This window comes from Hyperolius riggenbachi, chromosome 4 (genome assembly GCF_040937935.1).
Source record: "Hyperolius riggenbachi isolate aHypRig1 chromosome 4, aHypRig1.pri, whole genome shotgun sequence".
NCBI classification, from domain to species: domain Eukaryota; kingdom Metazoa; phylum Chordata; class Amphibia; order Anura; family Hyperoliidae; genus Hyperolius; species Hyperolius riggenbachi.
The window spans coordinates 347076316-347096973 of record NC_090649.1 but is presented as its reverse complement, the minus strand read 5'-3'; positions in this window follow the sequence as shown (position 1 = coordinate 347096973).

The following is a 20658-nucleotide window of genomic DNA, read 5'->3' as shown; positions in this document are numbered from 1 at the left end:
ACTTCTTGAATAGAGTATTATCTTGAAACTGTTCTTCTTGAACTTCATCAGTCGATTACCTAAGGCATGGATTTCTCTTCCAGTCTCTTGGTGTACATAACTTCTTTTCTCCTTCATGTATTTAAAAGTCTTCATCAATCTAGGCTTCATTCTTCACATTAGGCCTTTAACTATCTTATACATGTAATGTAGTTGTAACGATCTGCTAGTGTGTGAGGGCACTAGCAGACAGACAACTATCAGACGTTCCCAGAAGGGAAATGTCTTACAGACAGTGACAGTAGAAGGCAATACTAACACTGAATACAGATATAGAGAATGGTCAGGCAAATCGGGTCGGCAACAGATCAGATTGGCAAGGTACAAAATCAGCAGGCAAAATCAAGGTGAGTTTTCAGGCAGAGGTCGGCAACAGATCAGATTGACAAAAGTACAGAATCGGCAGGCCAAATATAAGTGAGTAATCAGGCAGAAGTCGGCAACAGTTCAGATAGGCAAAAGTACAAAATCGGCAGGCAAAGAGAAGTCAGAGAAACAGGCAGAAGTCAAACACAAATATAAAGCAGAGGGACACCAAGAGCCCCAATAGTGTAATGCGTCTTGGGGACAACAAATAAATGAGAAGTTAAAATGATACTTACAAACCAGGGTTACCAATAGGCAACCACTGTATAGGCAGGTGGGGAGAACAATCCTGACCCCACTCAGGAATAAAAAGTCGCTCCCTGTAGACAGGAGCTCGCTGATATATTACAGATGCTGTGACTCCTACTGTATTTTGCCTGAGGAAGCGGGATGTACGGCCTGTGAAACGCGTCGCATTGTTTTTGGGAGTTCTGAATAAATTGTTGACTGTCTGAATCGCCTGCCTGTGTCTGTTTGGAGGGGGTAAGACCACCGCTGCCTCCTCTGTTTAGTCAGTTGTTTTTTTAAGTTCATTTAATTACCTTTTATTCTTTTGGTGCCTCTGTATCTTGTACACTCAAACACAAGTATAATCAATATATATAAGCTGAGCTAGTATGGAATCCCCGGGGTCCTGCCAGTTTAAGCCACACACGGAACTGACTAGGGTCTGAAGCCTTCACTGCGAAGTGTTAGCTAGAGCAGACAGTGAGTAAGTGTCAGAACAGCGCTGAAGAAGCCTGGGTAAGCAGGACAACATGCCCCCAACCTACTCAGCCAATCCGGAACCAGAGGTGGAGTCATGCATGTCAGCTGACAACCAGTCAGCTGATACGTTTCCTTAGAGCATAAGAGGAGCGACACTGACAGCGCATATGTCCACCCTCATTTACTGTCTGAACATCACGCAGCGGGATCCCCGCAGGAACGCCGCTGAAACCATCCCTGCCAATGCACTGGAAGTCCCAGATGTGCTGCCAGCGGTGGCAGTAGCAACTGACATGGTAAGCGCAGGATTACTGACATTACCCCTCCCCCACTCCGAACAGGATTACTGACATTACCCCCCCCCACACACACACACTCCGACCATGCCAAAACCAGTCTATCCGGGTGAGAAGTATGAAATTCAGAACTCAATTCATCAGCATGAAGTCTATGAGCAGGAATCCAAGATCTTTCCTCCGGGCCGTAACCCTTCCAATGTACCAGATACTGTAAGGAGTTTCTTATTTTCCTAGAATCCAGAATCTTTTCCACCTCGAATTCAGGTTCACCATCAATAATAACGGGAGGGTGAGGGGGGGGGGGGGGGAGTGGAATCAACATCAGCAACAGCAGCAGACTTCATAATAATGGTAGACCCTATCTTCCCCTTTAAACCTTCCCTTAATAACCCTACCCCTTTTTCTTACCTATTAAAATAAAAGGGCCTGCAGCTGCCCCCTGGCACTTTATTGGTGGCTCTGGATGTGGAGGCCCTTTATTCCAGCATCCCCCATCAATTAGGGGTAGATGCAGTGAGTATGTTTCTGGGAGAGCTGGGTATTCAACACACAGCTCACAACATGTTTTTGTTGACTTTACTCGAGTTCATCTTAACGAACAACTTTTTTCTTTTTGAGGGATCCCACTACCTCCAGGTGCAGGGGGCAGCGATGGGCACGACATGTGCTCCGTCGTATGCTAACCTGTACCTGGGGGCGTGGGAAAGGGAGCTGTTCGCGGATGAGGGTCTCTCGATGTACCTGTGCCACATTGTGGCGTGGCACAGGTACATTGACGACATCCTCGTCTTCTGGACAGGGGACCCCGGTCTCCTCACTCGATTTGTTAACATCATTAACAACAATACTCGGAATCTTAAATTCACCATGCAGATGAGCCCAACACATGTCCCTTTCCTAGATCTCTTGATCTCGATCTCCGGCGATGGCCATATTTCAACATGTCTATACAGAAAAGAGACAGCGACAAATTCTTTGTTAAGGGCTGAAAGTTTTCACCCCACACATACCATTAAGGGTATTCCCACTGGCCAATACTTACGTATTCGCCGGAACTGTTCCGATGAGGAAACTTTTCATGAGGAGGCATCTCGCCTGAGGTCGAGATTTCGAGAAAGGGGGTACAGTGATAAAAATCTGATTAAAGCATACAAACGGGCAGATGCTAGTTCGAGGTCATCGCTCCTAGCTGGGAAACAGCGCCCCGCCGGGAGCGAGAAACAGAGACCGAGATTCTGTACCAAATTTTCAGCTCAACATAGAGAGATTTCCCACATTCTGAAGAAACATTGGCATATCCTGACGAACGATGCTAAATTGAGCACCATTGTATCGGACACTCCCCTTCTGTCCTTCCGTAGAGCACCCTCTCTTCGTGATCTAGTGGTGAATAGCCACTTTGTGGATCCCCAATCCAGCACCAAGCATTGTAAACTTACAGGCACGTACACTTGTGGTGGTTGCACCATGTGCCGTTTTATTCAGGTTGGAAGGAGTGTGTTGCTGCCGGGTGGTAGGGATTGGTCGCTCTCGCACTATGTCAATTGTGGCACTGTTCTTGTTGTTTATCTACTGATCTGCCCCTGTGGGGCATTTTATGTGGGAAAAACTAGGAACGAATTTCGCTCTAGGATGTCGCAGCACATTACCAGTATTAAGAGTTCGGGAGCGGCCGGTCTCACCCCGGTGGCAAGGCACTTCAAAGAAACCCATAACGGCAGATACTCATCTCTGCGGTTTATTGGACTGGATAGGATCCACGGTTCACCTAGAGGAGGGAATATGGACTGACTTTTGTTACAAAAAGAAGCCAGATGGATATTTGAGTTAGATGCAACCAGGTATCCCGGCCTAAATGAGAACATCAGTTATGCCCCATTTTTGCCCATCTAGTCTCGTCTGCTTGTGGGTCTCGGGGGTGCTGCTGTTGCATTCCTGCTCTGCTGTCTGCTGCTTTTAAAAGGGGGGGACCATCTGTCCCATTGGGGTACTCTTGTGGCCTTTTCAATTAGTTTTCAATTAGTCTTTATGTTTGGTAACTTCATCCATTTGGTGATATACCTGTCCCATATGATTGGCACCACATGGATATTCTCTAGGGTGCCTATTTCATCCATGGGACACATTATCTTATGTCATGATATTGTATTGGCTGCTGCCCTATATGAGTCTGTTTTAGATAAAAGGCTAGTTATAATGCGATGATATAATATTTGAATTGAGAAATCATCTGATTCATTGACGGTCTGCGCGCGCTTCTTGTGCGTCCCCGCCGCCCAATCCGGCTTCCTGGTCTCCCTCGCCCCTGTCCCCGGGCCTGCGTGCGTGCGGGGGGGCGGGGCTTGGCGGACGCGCCGGGCGCACCATTGGTTGGTTCGCCCGTCGCGTCTGCCCGCCCCGCCCCCCTGCTCGCATTGGCCGGGGGGCGGGGGCGCGGGTGGCAGTGTGGTGTGGCCGGATTGGGCGGCGGCGACTACATAGGAAGCGTGTCACGGCTTTTCGGACACGCCTCCTGAAGAAGCCGGTAGTAGCCGGCGAAATCGATCGAGGACGCCGTCCTCTATGGCGGTGGATCCCCCTGGCACCTGAGTCTCCATGCTCCTCTGGGACATCACCTCCTCTCAGCCTACACCGCTGCTAGTTGCCGAAACCTGCCCGGATGAGTAAGAGCCCACTGGGCATCACACACCATTTATATTTATATGCTCGGCTGACATACAGTGCTATTATGCTTCATGGCTATTGCTACTGCTGCTTTTTCATCTACTGGCTGTTTGACCGGCTTTCAGCAATGATGTGCTTTCTTGCAAGGATCTGCTAATATCAATACTGCCTACATCTGCCAACCTGCTTGTGGCCATCAAGCCCCTGCTGCATGGACTTTTGTTTCCATTTATGCTGCTACATACTAGCCCTAGTGCTTCTGCAGATTTGCAAGGAACTGCTGGCAATAACACTGTTTTCATTTATCTGCTTTTTGCTCATGAGCCATTGCTACATGGACTTTTGCTTTCAACTAATGCTGCAATATATTTGCTCTTGGTGTGTGTGCAACAACTAACAAGCTGTCAGAATTGACTTGTCGGCATGGTGTGCTGGGAGTTGAGGATACCTGCTCCTTGCTTTGACCTCTCTCTACACCGGAATGTTTATATTCATTAGGTGACCAGTCTGAACTCCTTTATTGCATCCTAATTTTTGATTCTTGATTTTCGAGTTTTCTGCTTATGCTCTGGAGATTTTTTGATTTTTTGATTTTTTGTCATCAAGCTGCGCAGCTTTGAATCATCATACATGTGCACTAAGTCCACTGGCTGAATTTCATCAGAGTAGAGGGCTCTGGGTATAGCGGGTTTTGGGGTGTGGGTGTTTTGGGAGCTGGGGGTTTCCTTCTGCCATACATGGTTTTATGTTATTTCTGCATAGTGTTTTTTGTAAATGAATAATAAAGTTTTGTATTTTTACAAATATCTAAGGTGTTTGTATTCAATCAGGCCATACCCCTTCCGCATTATATCTCACAAGTATGTTTCCTATTAAAATAAAACATGGACTACATTGGCGTTGGATTAATTTAGGCCAGAGCAGCCCATCTTTATTTAGCCTAAATTAACAATAACCCAAAACATATATAAATCAACACAATAACCATCCCAGTAAAACCTAACAGAGAGCTGGGGTACAGGGGTACGGAGGTACCGACTGAAAATCTCTTAACACCTGAGTGACATGCAGCCTTGTAACCGGCCCACAGCCGCACACCCCGGCTCGAGGACAGCTGCATGCCCCATAAAATAATAATCTCATGCCGTGACCTCATCCAACTGGATTTGCTCCGCGACGAATCCATAAACCGACCTCCAGAGCCCCCTTTTTACCCCTCCACCATGAAAGGGCCAGTGCTGGGCCGAAATTACGCATTAGCGTAATTACGCATCGTAATTCACTACAAATGCATCGTAAGCATTACGTGTAAGGTTACGGCATTACGCGTAATTAATTACGCGTAGACCGTAAGGTTACGTTTTACGCGTAACAAATTACGCGTAAGACAGTAAACTCCCATTGAAATTACACAGTCTGCCGTAATCGCGTAATATTACGCTCCCGTATAATATAAAAAAGCCGCCGACTTTAAGGGTTAATAGCAAAGCCCCCTTAAGTGCTAAGAGCCTCAAATTTGGAGAATATATTAAGGAGATCAGAAGGAATAAGAGGAAACATTTTTTTTTCAAAATGACGTTATAGTTTTTGAGAAAATCGATGTTAAAGTTTCAAAGGAAAAATATATACATTTAAAAACCCGCCGACTTTAACGGTTAATAGCAAAGCCTGCTTAAAATTTAGGAACACCAAATTCACAGGGTATATTAAGGGGATCAGTGGGAATAAGAGGAAAAAATTTTTTTCAAAAAGACCTTATAGTTTTTGAGAAAATCGATTTTTAAGTTTCAAGGGCGAAAATGTCTTTTAAATGCGGAAAATGTCAGTTTTTTTTGCACAGGTAACAATAGTGTTTTATTTTCATAGATTCCCCCAAGTGGGAAGAGTTTTACTTACTTCGTTCTGAGTGTGGGAAATATAAAAAAAAAACGACGTGGGGTCCCCCCTCCCAGACCTCTTTAACCCCTTGTCCCCCATGCAGGCTGGGATAGCCAGAATGCGGAGCACCGGCCGCGTGGGGCTCCGCACCCTGACTATACCAGCCCGCATGGTCCATGGATTGGGGGGTCTCGGAAGGGGAGGGGCAGCCAAGCTTTCCCCTCCCCCTCCGAGCCCTTGTCCAATCCAAGGACAAGGGGCTCTTCTCCACCTCCGATGGGCGGTGGAGGTGGAGGCCACGATTTCCTGGGGAGGGGTTCATGGTGGCATTTGGGAGTCCCCTTTAAAAAGGGGTCCCCCAGATGCCCACCCCCCTCCCAGGAGAAATGAGTAAAGAGGTACTTGTACCCCTTACCCATTTCCTTTAAGAGTTAAAAGTAAATAAACACACAAACACATAGAAAAAGTATTTTAATTGAACAAAAAACATAACCACGAAAAAAGTCCTTTAATATTCTTAATTAACCATTAATACTTACCTGTCCCTTTAAAAGCCAGTTCCCACGCAATATCCTCGGAAATATACTAATCAGTTACAATGTAACAAAGTTATTACAATGTAACAACTTTGTTACTTTGTAACACCACCGCACCCGACGTCACTCGCCGCTCACCCGCCGGCCGCCGCATACACGCTAGTCCCCGCCGGCTCCCGCCGTCCACTCCGCCCACACCTGTCACCCATATACATGCTGGCACCCATGGGTGCCAGCATGTATATAGGTGACATGTGGGAGAGGCGGGGAGGGCAGCGGAGCCGGCGGGGACTTAGCGTCCCTTCACCCGACAGAGCTCTGAGCTATATTAGCTCAGAGCTCTCGAAAGCATCTTTGTATTTGGGCTCCAAGGAGCCCCATTGGTCCTTAGCAGACCAATGGGGTTCCTTCTGATTTGACTATGAGGTCTTTTTGAAAAAAAAATTTTTCCTCTTATTCCTTCTGATCTCCTTAAAATATTCTCCAAATTTGAGGCTCTTAGCACTTAAGGGGGCTTTGCTATTAACCCTTAAAGTCGGCGGCTACCTAACATTGATCCATGCGTCAACTTTTCCGCTTGGCAGCATGACCTTACGCATTAATTGCTAGTAGGATTTTACGCGTAAGCCTATAACGTAATAACCTGAATTACGGTATACTTACGCGTAATTGCGTAAGTGCTATGCGTAATTACAGACATGTTCCGAAATTGAATGTCTATGCCGTAAGCGTAATTTCGTAATGCGTAATAGCGTAAAATTACGCGTAATGATCCGTAAGCGTAGCTTTCTCCGTTACGACCAGCACTGGAAAGGGCATGTCCTCTTATGCCCTTGAGGCCCCCAACCGCAAAGCTCTCTGTATTCCGTCCTCTATCCCCAGAGCCCAGAGATCCGTGCCAATATCATTGAGGTGCACTCCATCCCTTCTAAGGAATAGCCCAATGTCCTCTTCAAGCTCAATACAATACAATAACATTTGTAAAGCGCTTTTCTCCCGTAGGACTCAAAGCTCCATATGTCTAACGGCCAACCCACCATTCCTCACAAAATATCTTGCCACCTCCTTATTGAGTTTGATCCTGGCTTTGTTCACCTTACGAACTGAATTGGCCAGCCTCCAATATCCCCGAGCCACCAAGTCCGACCAAACCACCACCGTTGCTGGGAAAAGAGAACAAATTCTAAGGAAATCAAATTTGATCTCCTTTATAATGACTCTGGTGGATCTGGAGGCCAGGTTGTTGCCCCCGACATGCAGAACCAGGACATCAGGGGCCCTATCAACTCTAGCCAATCTGTGCAATTCTGGCAAAAGGCTGGGCCACACCATTCCTGGAAACCCTATCCAATGAATACGTACCTGGGCCCTCGGAAAACCCAACTGACGGCCTTCCGGTCGAAGATCAGCCCTCCTGGCACCCCTACTGACATAGGAGTGCCCCACAATCCATACGATGGCCGGAGAACCTGAAACAAGAAAACCGAACTGACAGCAACCAATCTCTTCAAACAAAAACCCCTGCACCTACACTAAATGAGGCCTGACGTAAGACTTATAACGCATAGAGTCCCAGTGACCAATTCTTTTAATAACCCCCTCCCCTAAGTCCCAACGCGATGCCTCGGTAGCCGCCCCGATTCTGAACGAGTGGGAGGCAAACTCGGCATGTGGGAGGCCGAGGGACCCCAGGCATTTCCGGAACACAGCCACAAATTGGAAATGGGACAGAGAAGTCCCGTCCCAATGTGACAAAAACACTGGCGCCTGAGGAGGTCGAGATGCCATGAATCGAGTAACACTGCCATAAGGGCACAATGGATCACCAATCGGGAACAGGGCGACATCACGCCCCTTGCCCAACTGGTCGGTTTTAGACCGCTGCAAATGGATGACCACCGAATCGCTAAGCAATGTAACATGAGTGCCTCCCACTCCCTTCTTATTACGACTCACTAGCTCCCCTAGCCTAAATGCCCCGAAGAAAGCCAAAACGAATGCGGTTGAAAATAAAGCACTCTCATAACTTGAAGAACACAGATCTGGCAAAACGCCCAGCAACCTTCCAAGCAACTGAAAAGTCACCGGGCGCCTGGCTTCCCTTGTAACTGCCCCTTTCCGGTAACCCCTCAACGCCTGCCGAACCCTAAAATATTTAGCTGACAGCCCCCTGACCTTAAACCAGAAAGCCATTGCTGCCATCTTTTTTGCTACCGCTGACACAGACACCCCATCCACAAAATTCCTTCCTATAAAGTACAATAGCAAGCACAGTCTGTCCTCGTCCGACTCACACCCACCAACTTGCAACATCAAAGCATCCCACGCGTTTCATACCACCGTGTATGCTGCTGATGATGATTCCGACAATGATCTCACGATCATACAGGACATGGTCTGAAGGGAATCGTCCACACCGTGGATGGGCAAGGAACCCCACATTCTTCCGCCGTGGGAGCCGCCGCCCAGAACCTGTCCCACTGAAAGCGAGAAAGCACATCAGCAATCACATTGTCGACCCCAGGTACATGGACTACAAACAAATATGTGTTAACTATCATAACAATAACATTTGTAAAGCGCTTTTCTCCCATAGGACTCAAACACTAGTTGCCGTAGCAGGACGACGCAGAGCAATTATTGATCGCCGAAACCACCCCCATGTTGTCACAATGAAGCCTAACTCACCTATTCGCCAGCCACTGCCCCCAGACCTGCAGAGCCACCACTATGGGGAACAATTCCAACGACACTAAATTGGAAGTAAAGCCAGCCTCAATCCATGACACATCTTAGGGGGCCGCACACCATTGCCCCCCTAGGAAGGCCCCAAAGCCTTGTGACCCCGACGCATCGGTAAACAATTCCAACTCTGCATTACTTACCGTATCCTGCATCCAAAAGGCCCTGTGTGATGATGTACCTGGGGTACAGGAGACCAGTTAGCTGAGGGCAGCAACCCTTGCGGCTCACCGACTGGGGCCCCTGGAAGTGAAACAGGGGAGCCCAGTAAGCAAGGGGCAGGAGTGCTTGTGAAACCAGTGGTAGAGCAGGTTTGGAAACACAGCACTCCCGCAGGCTGAGTCCGGCACTGCAATGACTCAGCAGCCGAGAAAGTCCAGTAACAGGTGCCAGGCAGGAGAAGACGTGGAACTTGGAACAGGCAGCAAATCGGGTACTCGTACAATCCGGGGTCTGGCAACAAATCGGGTCCTCAGGCAAGCAGTGGTCGGCAACAAATCGGGCAGTCGGACAAAGCAAAGATCGGCAGGGAAGCGGGTAGTCAGGCAGGCCAAGGTCAACATCCAGGAATCAGAAACGGGCAGAGCAAGGCTCACTCACGGGAGTGCAACACACACAAAAGCTGCAATACTACAGCACCCGAGTGTTGCACTCTCCAGACTTTTATAGGCCGTTTTGGCGCGCACAGCGCAACGCGTCACACGCCCGCGCATGCGCACACGCGCGCAACATACACGCGCATGCGCACACACACGCGCGCAACCGAATGCGCACGCGCGCACGCACGCAAAGACGCATGCACACGCATGTGCACACGCGCGCAATAACAACATGCATAAACAGAACATCCCTCACAGCATCCAACGCCAGCATCTCATAACGCCAACGTCTTCGCCGCACCACGCAACGCGCATGGGCAAGCACCGACAACCCACCACGCAGGGAAGACCGCCGAGACCCACCAGGACGACTGCCAGCATCCGTATGTACAAGCCGCCTCGTCTGGACAGGTAACTGACCGTGACAATGCCCCCCCCCCAAGGGGCAGCCTCCGGATGCCAACTGGAACTGGCTTATCTGGGTATTTCTCATGGAAGTCCTTAATTAGTCTTGAGGCATGGAAATTAGCAGCAGGTTCCCATGTGTTTTCCTCTGGTCCATAACCTTTCCATTTGACGAGAAACTGAATCTGACTACCCCTTTTCCTAGAATCCAGGATCTCCTCCACCTCAAATTCCTCTTCTCCGTCCACCATGATTGGTGGAGGTGGGAGTATCTCCCGATCTGGAAATGGATCCACAGATGATGGTTTTAGAAGGGAGGCATGAAACACTGGATGGATCTTAAGATTCGACGGTAAGTCTAGTTCATAGGCCACCTGGCCAATTTTCCTCTTCACCGGGAATGGTCCAATAAATCTGGGTCCCAATTTCTTGGATGGACAAGATAATTTCAAGTTTATCGTAGACAACAGTACACAGTCTCCAGGCTTGAATTCCACTTCACCCCTCCTGTGACCATCCGCCTTCCTCTTAAAGGTAGCTTGAGCTTGGGCCATAACTTGTTGCAACAGCTTATTATTTTCTGAAAAGAATTTCACAATATCAGTGACAGCTGGCACTGGAGATTCAGGAATGAGATCTGGCAGGAATGTAGGATGATAACCGTAATTGGCAAAAAATGGTGACTGTTGAGTAGAAGAATGGATGGAATTGTTGTATGCAAATTCAGCCAACGGGAGCAACCGGGCCCAGTTGTCTTGAGCGTTAGAAGAGAAGCACCTAAGATATTGTTCGAGGGTTTGGTTGGTACGCTCCGTTTGGCCATTAGATTGAGGGTGGTATGCGGATGAAAAATGAAGTTGTATGTCGAGTATTTTGCAGAGAGCTTTCCAGAACCGTGATGTAAACTGTGATCCTCGATCAGAGGTAATATCAGCTGGAACCCCATGGATGCGGACAATCTCCTTGATGAATGTGTTTGCAGTTGTCTGAGCAGAAGGAATACTGCACATGGGTAAAAAATGTGCCATCTTTGACAACCGGTCTACTATAACAAAAATCGTGTTACATCCCTCGGATACAGGTAATTCAACAATGAAATCCATTGAAATGGAATACCATGGCCTGGGGGGGACAGGAAGTGGATTCAACAATCCTAATGGTCTCAACCTAGATCCTTTGGAACGATTACAGACCAGGCATGTGGTTACATATGTCTTACAGTCCTTGCTGAGATTGGGCCACCAAAAATGACGTTGGACCAGTTCTTGGGTCTTTACACATCCAAAGTGACCCGCCATCTTATGATCATGGAAGAACTTGAGTACTGAAACACGATTTTTCTTGGGTACAAATATTTTATCTCCATAAAACCAAAGACCCTCCTTCTGTGTCAAAGGATGACTAACTCTCTCGGAGAGCACTGACGCCTCCTGTCGAATCTGATCAACCAATTTTGATTGCATCATCAGGAAATTATGCTCGGTCAAGATGGTGTCAGGTGGAGCTTGAAACTCATCATCTGGAAACATCCGGGAGAGGGCATCCGGCTTTGTATTCTTTGATCCTGGTTTATAAGTTATATGGAAAGTGAAACGTCAGAAGAAAAGCGCCCATCTAGCTTGTCTAGGGTTTAATCGTTTGGCTGTTTTAAGGTATTCCAGGTTACGATGGTCAGTATATATTAAAATTGGATGCCCCCTCCAGTAAATATCTCCACTTTTCAAGAGCACACTTGATTGCCAACAATTCTCTGTCTCCCACGCTGTAATTCCTCTCGGCGTCTGATAATTTCCTTGAAAAGAAGGCAACCGGATGAAGTGCTGCCTTAAGGCCTTGGCGTTGGGAGAGCACTGCTCCTACTGCACTTTCAGAAGCATCTACTTCCAGAGTAAAAGCTAAGGCTGGATCAGGGTGCTTAAGGATAGGGGCTGAAGTGAATAACTGTTTGAGCTTGTTGAATGCTGCTTGGGCCTGTGGAGTCCAAAGAAAACGAGTCTGCTGGCGTGTAAGTTGTGTAATTGGTAGTATGATTGCTGAAAATTTTTTGATGAATTTGCGATAAAAATTCGCAAAACCTATGAACCTCTGGATTGCTTTTTTATTAACAGGAGCGGGCCATTCCAGGATTGCTTGAATCTTTTGTGGATCCATACTGAATCCATCTGGAGAGATGATTAGCCCCAAAAACTGAATTGAATGTCTCTCGAATTCGCATTTTTCCGCTTTAACATACAAATGATGTGACCTCAGTCTTGCGAGAACCCGTGAAACTTGGTAACGGTGATCCTCTAGAGACGTGGAGTAAACCAGGATGTCATCTAAGTAAACGATTAAGAACAAGTCGATGAAATCTTTAAGTACATCATTTATAAAGTACTGAAATGTAGCAGGAGCATTACAAAGCCCGAAAGGCATGACGAGATATTCATATTGACCGTAACGGGATCTGAAGGCTGTCTTCCATTCATCACCCTTCCGTATACGTATTAAGTTATATGCCCCTCTCAGATCTAATTTCGTGAAGACTTTGGCTTCTCTTAATATCTGGAACAGTTCTGGCATCAAAGGTAGGGGATAACGATTTTTGACCGTTATTTTATTTAGCTCCCGGTAGTCGATACAAGGGCGAAGAGTCTTATCCTTTTTCTCAACGAAGAAGATACCTGCTCCTGCAGGAGAAACAGAAGGACGTATGAACCCCTTTTCCAAATTTTCCTCGATATACTGTTTAAGGATTTTCTGTTCAGGTTCAGATAAAGGGAACACTCGGCCAAAGGGTATAGCCGCACCAGGTAACAAGTCTATGGGGCAATCATAGGGGCGATGTGGAGGTAGCTGGTCCGCAAAAACATCCAGAAACTCATGATATTGGGAAGGAATGAGTTCGGTCAGGTTTGCGGAACATAGCAGAGATCCGGAATCCTTTGCTTCCTCCTGAGAGCAGAAATCATTGCAATATGAAGAAGTGAATGACACCTTTCCAGTGATCCAGTTAATTGCCGGGTTATGGGCACGAAGCCAAGGCAGCCCCAGGATGACTGGATACAAAGGGGATGCTACAAGATCAAATTTGAGATATTCCTGATGAATTCCGGATATGCGGGAACTCACGGGAGTAGATTCCATAGTTATTGGTCCGGAGCTAATTGATGTTCCATCAGCCAGGTGGATATGGAGAGGTTCCTTCCGGGGTTGAATGGGAAACTGGTGGGTTGTGGCGAATGATATATCCAGGAAACAGCTACAGGCTCCAGAATCGATTATGGCAGTAGTCTCCAGGATTCTTCCTGGGAGCTGAAAAGAAATAGGGATAATGAAATGGTTTGAATTGAAAGAGGGACAGGTTGGAAGTGACATTTTGGTAGCAGGATCCTTACCCGTAGGTCTCACTGGGCAGGAACGGATGAAATGACCAGTGGCTCCACAGTAAAAACATAGATTGCTCTGTCTCCTTCTTGTTCTCTCCTACATGGATAAAGCGGGACGGATTATTCCCAACTGCATAGGTTCTGGTGAATCTAGAGAGGAGGCGGATGTCGGGGCCGGAGAAGGACTTGAAGGTACCCAGACTGAACGGCTGGTCCCAGCTAATTTTTCTAATTGGCGTTCTCTAAGGCGGCGGTCAATTTGAAGGGATGTTTGAATCAGCTCATCTAGGGTGACGGGTGTTGCAATTCTTGCTAATTCGTCCTTTAGATATTCGGACAGACCTAGGCGATACTGGTGGCGAAGAGCTGGTTCATTCCAATCTATATCTGCCGCCCAGCGACGGAACCCTGAGGTATACTCCTCCACGGGTCGTCGCCCTTGGCGAAGGTTACGTAGAGAAGCTTCGGCTGTAGCACTCCGCTGGGGGTCGTCATAGAGGATCGCCATGTTTTCAAAAAAAGCATCTAAAGTGGCTAAGCACTGATGTTTTTGCTCCATTAGCTGGTGAGCCCATGACTGCGGTTCTCCTAGTAACAGCGAGATAACAAACCCAACTTTAGTCTCTTCGAACACAAAGGTCCGGGGTTGGAGGGAGAAGAATAGCTGACAGGCATTCTTAAAGGCCCTGAATTTGGTTCTATCCACTGAAAAGCGCTCAGGTGTTGGCACACGTGGTTCAGGTGCGGGAACTGCTAGTACGGGGCCTGGAGGTGCAACAGCGGGAGCAGGAGGAGCAACAACAGCGGCGGGAGCAGGGGCCGCAGCAGCAAATCCGGCAGGTTGGTTTATATTGGGTAGAGTGTTGATGCGTTCCTCCAGCTGATTGTGAGCTGCTTGAAGCTCCTTGATTGCTTCTGTTAAGTTACTCATCTGCTTGCATAGGGTGCTCAGCACATTTGCTGCCTCAGCGGTCTCCATATTTTGGCTGTAGTATTTTGTGATGATGTACCTGGGGTACAGGAGACCAGTTAGCTGAAGGCAGCAACCCTTGCGGATCACCGACTGGGGCCCCTGGAAGTGAAACAGGGGAGCCCAGTAAGCAAGGGGCAGGAGCGCTTGTGAAACCAGTGGTAGAGCAGGTTTGGAAACACAGCACTCCCGCAGGCTGAGTCCGGCACTGCAATGACTCAGCAGCCGAGAAAGTCCAGTAACAGGTGCCAGGCAGGAGAAGACGTGGAACTTGGAACAGGCAGGAGTCGGCAACAAATCGGGTACTCGTACAATCTGGGGTCTGGCAACAAATCGGGTCCTCAGGCAAGCAGTGGTCGGCAACAAATCGGGCAGTCGGACAAAGCAAAGATCGGCAGGGAAGCGGGTAGTCAGGCAGGCCAAGGTCAACATCCAGGAATCAGAAACGGGCAGAGCAAGGCTCACTCACGGGAGTGCAACACACACAAAAGCTGCAATACTACAGCACCCGAGTGTTGCACTCTCCAGACTTTTATAGGCCGTTTTGGCGCGCACAGCGCAACGCGTCACACGCCCGCGCATGCGCACACGCGCGCAACATACACGCGCATGCACACGCACACGCGCAGACGCGCGCAACCGAATTCGCACGCGCGCACACACGCAAAGACGCGCGCACACGCATGCGCACACGCGCGCAATAACAACATGCATAAACAGAACATCCCTCACGCGCGCGCGTGCACAGCATCCAACGCCAGCATCTTATAATGCCAACGTCTTCGCCGCACCACGCAACACGCATGGGCAAGCACCGACAACCCACCACGCAGGGAAGACCGCCGAGACCCACCAGGACGACTGCCAGCATCCGTATGTACAAGATGCCTCGTCTGGACAGGTAACTGACCGTGACACCCTGCATTTGAACTCCACCAGGAAAGTTAACCAAACCTGAAGATCCGCCCAAAGATCCGCCGTCATCCGAATGCGGTGATGTGTGGCTGACACCCCAGCCGTCGCCAATGACAACCACCTGCAAAATATAAGCCCCATGGGCATAATTCTGTAGGCGAAATTCAGTTTACCCACTAAGGACTGCACTTCCCTCAAGGTCATTTTTTTACTCCGAACCGCAAACAAAATGGCCTCACTCAAGTCGTTCACCTTATCTTGGAGCAGCCTGCATTCCATAGCCATCGTATCGATGGTGATGCCCAAAAACTTCAGCACCGTAACGGGCCCTTCTGTTTTTTCCTCCGCTAGCGGGACCCCAAATCGCTCACAAACATGTCTCATAGTGGTCAACGCGTATGCGCAATCCGGCGAATCAACCGAACCCATGAACAGAAAGTCCTCCAGATAATGAATGACTGATTGCACACTGAACATGTCCTTCACAACCCACTCCAAGAAACTACTGAACTTCTCAAAAAACGCACAAGACACCGAACAACCCATGGGAAGGCATCTATCTACAAAATACTTACCTCTCCAAAAACAACCGAGCAAACGAAAACTGGACGGGTGGACCGGTAGCAACCAAAAAGCCGACTCAATGTCGGTTTTCGCCAAACGCACGCCGCGCTCTAAACGCCTAACCCAACTCACCGCCGCATCAAAAGAGGTATAAACCATGTCGTCACTCGACAGACCATCATTAACTGAGGCGCCCCTTGGGAAGGACAAGTGGTGAATCAAGCGGAAGGACCTTGGCTCCTTCTTTGGCACCACCCTAAGAGGTGACACCACCAAATCAAATAAGGTGCAGGACTGGAAGGGGCCCGCCACACGCCTCGCCTCCACCTCCTTTGCTTTATCCACTACCTCGGGGCGCTCGTTAGCGGATTTTAAATTCCTAAAAGGAGGGCTACACTGTAACGAGCAGCTACTCGAAATCACAAAACCATCCTGAAAACCTGAACGTAAAAACTCAGCCACTTCCTGACTAGGAAACCTGCTTAGAAACCCCGCCATCTCTGCCACACCCTCACTAGTATCATCCCTTTTGTGGCCAGAATCTGCGGGCTTATTCCTCTTCTGCTTGTAGCATCTCGCGACAGTGTGAGAGCCTCCGCAATTGGAACACTCATGCTTGAAACAACACGATTCCCCGAATCAACACGACCCGTCGTTGAATTGCCAACACACCCCTTTGCCTCTACTGGCCAGCTGACCGCCTGAAGACGATCCACTGGCCATTGTCGGAAAGGACGGAGAGGCCCTGGATGGAATCATGAGATGCATCCACAGAGTAATATCTTTGTGGTCCCATCGCACTGCAGGTCGAACCGATTTCATTTGCCGAAACTGCTCATCGTAACGCAACCACGCGTTACCGCCATAAGGCCGATGAGCCTCCCCTATAGAATCCATATATCCAAAAAGAGCCGAGCAATGCTCGGGCTGCTTTTCACCAATCACGCTCGCCAGAATTAGGAACCCATGAAACCAATTCTGGAAAGTGCACGGTATCAGTCTATAACGGCGCTCCTCCTCCCTCTTTTTTTCATCTGGCTTCCCCTTGTCCAGGTTAAACTTTTCCAGGGGGAGCAGCGAGAATATCTCCACATACTCCCACTTCAAAATCCTCTCCTTAACTTCCTGCTTCAAGTGAGAATCCAGGAGGCCATTAAAACACACATATAGCTCCGCATGAGCCGCATCCGCCAAACGCACCTGACCCGCACCATCCGACCTCGCCGCCTCACTTGAAGACACTTCTGTTTGCACGGCAGCCTCAGCCTGTACCCCCGCCAAACATATTGGCGCCGGTGCCGCCACCTGCACCACCCCTTGAGCTAACGGGACCGTGACTTGAGACTTTGCCCCTACCAGAGGTACCAGAGGACTCGCGGCGCCTGCAGCCCCAACCCCCGACTCCAACCCTCCCGGCAATGGTGTCCAAGCGTTCACTGGTGATGCTAACGATCCCCCCAAAACCCCACTGAGTACCCCCGAAACTCCTGACCCCCCACCGGGTGTCACCTGTGCTTACGCTGATTGTGGAGTCTGCCGCGCAGCGCGGGGACTAATGGTCGCATTGCCTCCGGCCGCAGCATCACTCCTGACCAGGGCCGGTTTAAGGGGCCCCTGGGCAAACTTAATCTGTGGGGCCCTCCTTCCCCCCACAGTTTCCTCCTGACCACTAATAATAATAATTTGCCTCACCAGCATTGCACTTTTATTTAACTTCCCTGTATGACAAGAAGACACCCAACACTAGAGGAAGAGGGAAACAAAGGTGAATGAGGGAGGGCTGCTGCACACCAAGAGGGCTTCTGAGCATTTTTCAAATCGACAGTGATTTGAAAAGCGCTTGGCTAATGTTACCCTATGACGGTGTTCTCACAGCAGGCAGCAGCATTGTGATTTTTTCAAAATTACAAACACAAGCATATAGCATGTTTTTGAGCGATTCATTCAAAAATCGCTCTGAAAAAATAAAATCGCTTCACAAAATCGCACTCACAAATTGCTAGCGATTGCTATTGTGATTTTGGCATGCACTAGCCCAGAGAGAGAAGGAGTGGAGAGAAATTGAGAATAGCCTGAGATGGAGCAGAGAGCTTATCTGTATTGCAGTCCCACATCACACAGAGGCTATTTGCCTGTAATATGACTCCCTGCCAGTCTCTCACACAAATCAGAAAGCAGCCCTCCTGGAGTCTAGGGACTGTCAAAAACTTTTCAACTTGTTTAACACCTTATCCACAAATGCAGTCATTATAACAATGGGGAGAGACCAGACAGATATTTTCCCACAGACCCTCCAGGCAAGCTCTGCATCATGCTGTGTATATTTACCAGCTTGCCTGCCCTGGAATTGCACTTTTATCTGCTAGCCCAGTGTTTCACATTGCCTTACAACAACAAACCTAAATACACCAGGCACTGGGGGGCGTGGCCTGAACCTAATGGCGTGAGGACGTGCTGCAAGAGAGCTCCCGTCCGCTGGTATCCTGAAACCCACATTTACTGCAGCGAGTTACCTCATCTCCACCTACTACACACTCAGCAAGCCTCCGGGATTCATTCGGGGTTCAGCATGACTACTCCTCGCCCCTCAGAAGCTCTCCAAAAGCTTCAAAAGTTCCGCCACGAGGATCAAGATGGCGCCGACTCGGCCTCGCAGCCGGCTTCAGATGACGACTCCGTCTCCTCCTTCAAGCAAAAACGCCCAACACTAACTCAAGTGCTGAAAGCTATCACAGCCTGCCAATCAAGCCTCTCTCAAATTACCTCCACACTCGATGAGGTCAAGACTGATGTCTCCTTCCTCCGACAAGACCTCCGCAATCTAAAGAGCAAGGTATCGGATGCTGAAGCCAGAATCAGCTCTCTGGAAGACTCCGTCAGACCGCTTCACATAGAAATGGGAAAATCCCAGAAAGGCCTGAAATCAGTCATAGACCGACAAGAGGACCAAGAAAATCGGCAACGCCGCTCAAATATACGTATTGTGGGCCTACCCGAAAAGGCGGAGGGAAATGATCCCGAGAAATTTACGGAAACCCTCCTATCATCCATCTTTGGAGCGGACACCTTCTCGAAAGCCTTCATTGTGGAGCGGGCCCACAGAATATCTCCTAAGACCCCTCCACCGGGGGCTCCCCCGAGAACATTCATATTCAAACTCCTGAACTACCGCGACAGGGATGCCGTCCTGAGAGCTGCTAGGGCCAAAGAATCGATCGCCTATGAGAATACTACAATTTCTTTTTATCCGGATTTCTCCTTAGAGGTCCAGAAGCAACGCGCCAAGTTTGCTACGGCAAAAAGAAAGCTAAGAGATGTCCAACTTTCCTATGCCATGCTGTACCCTGCAAAACTCCGGATTGCGTATAATGGCAAAGTGCACTTCTTTACTGAACCTGAAGATGTACTCCGCTGGCTTGACAACCGCCCTAAAAACGTGGGCTCAGCAGCACTGGAATAACGAGGTACTGTGAACGCTTATTGTTTTTCCCTGATCCCTATTCGGGAATAAGCTAGCCCATATCCCCTTGTTACTTGCCCAGGCCCTGCGCATTTATTCCCCAGCGAGTTTGTTTTCCGCCACAGCAGGTAGCCATGTTCTCCTCCTTATTGCATCACCACCCGTAGCCACTTTCTGAAGACGGAACTCACAGTCTCCTGAAAGGTAATCCCTGAACTTAATCACATATCACTTTGGGTATATGGGTCACCGACTCGTACCTACACCCAGTATCTGGACACTGTTTGGACTACATCTCCGCTTATACTATATTGTGTACTGATACAGCATCACTTCAGGAGTCTAACATCAGATTTGTATGACATGAAGGTCAGGAGTCCACTGTGTTATTCCCTTTTCCATGCTCGTGGGTAACTATGATGTTGGTGACATTTTACTTTATACTGAGACCCGGATACCTGTACATGGCTACTTCTAAACTGTGCGCTATCACCCCGAAACGATACTCGTACTCCGCCTATATCTCCACCTCTAAAAAGTGTGTTAAAGAAGAAATCCTGCACCTTACCGTGGTGTATCCTGTGTTACTATTCTATGTACTCCTGTCTTTTCTTTATCAGGGTTACACAAGCTGCAGTTGCATAATTTGGTCGGGACTCACCTGCAGTGTCCCGCCACCACCCCACATTACTAAGAATCTGCGCACTTTAGTGCTCACTATCTAGACCTAAGTGTAAATAAACGTGTCTGAATAAGCCATTTGGCTCCAGCTCGTTTATCCCATTTCGTTGTACTGTTGGGTATAAGGTTCCACATGTCGGTTGCTGTGGAACAGGGTGTTTTGTTGGGATGGCGGCCATGTTGGCAGCCTAATTATGTTACATGCATTAACCATATCTGTGTTTATAAGTCATTGAACTACATGCGCTTGGTCTTATACATCCTTCTATCCTCCTTACATATTTCTCCACCTTCCCCGATTTATAAATGGCAATCAGTGATAGAAGTGTTAAAATAATATGCTGGAATACACGTGGTCTTAATGATCACATCAAACGCTCCCTGGTTATGAACTTTATGAGGAAACAGAAACCAGATATACTGGCACTCCTTGAAACTCATATTACAGGCAATAAGACTAAAGC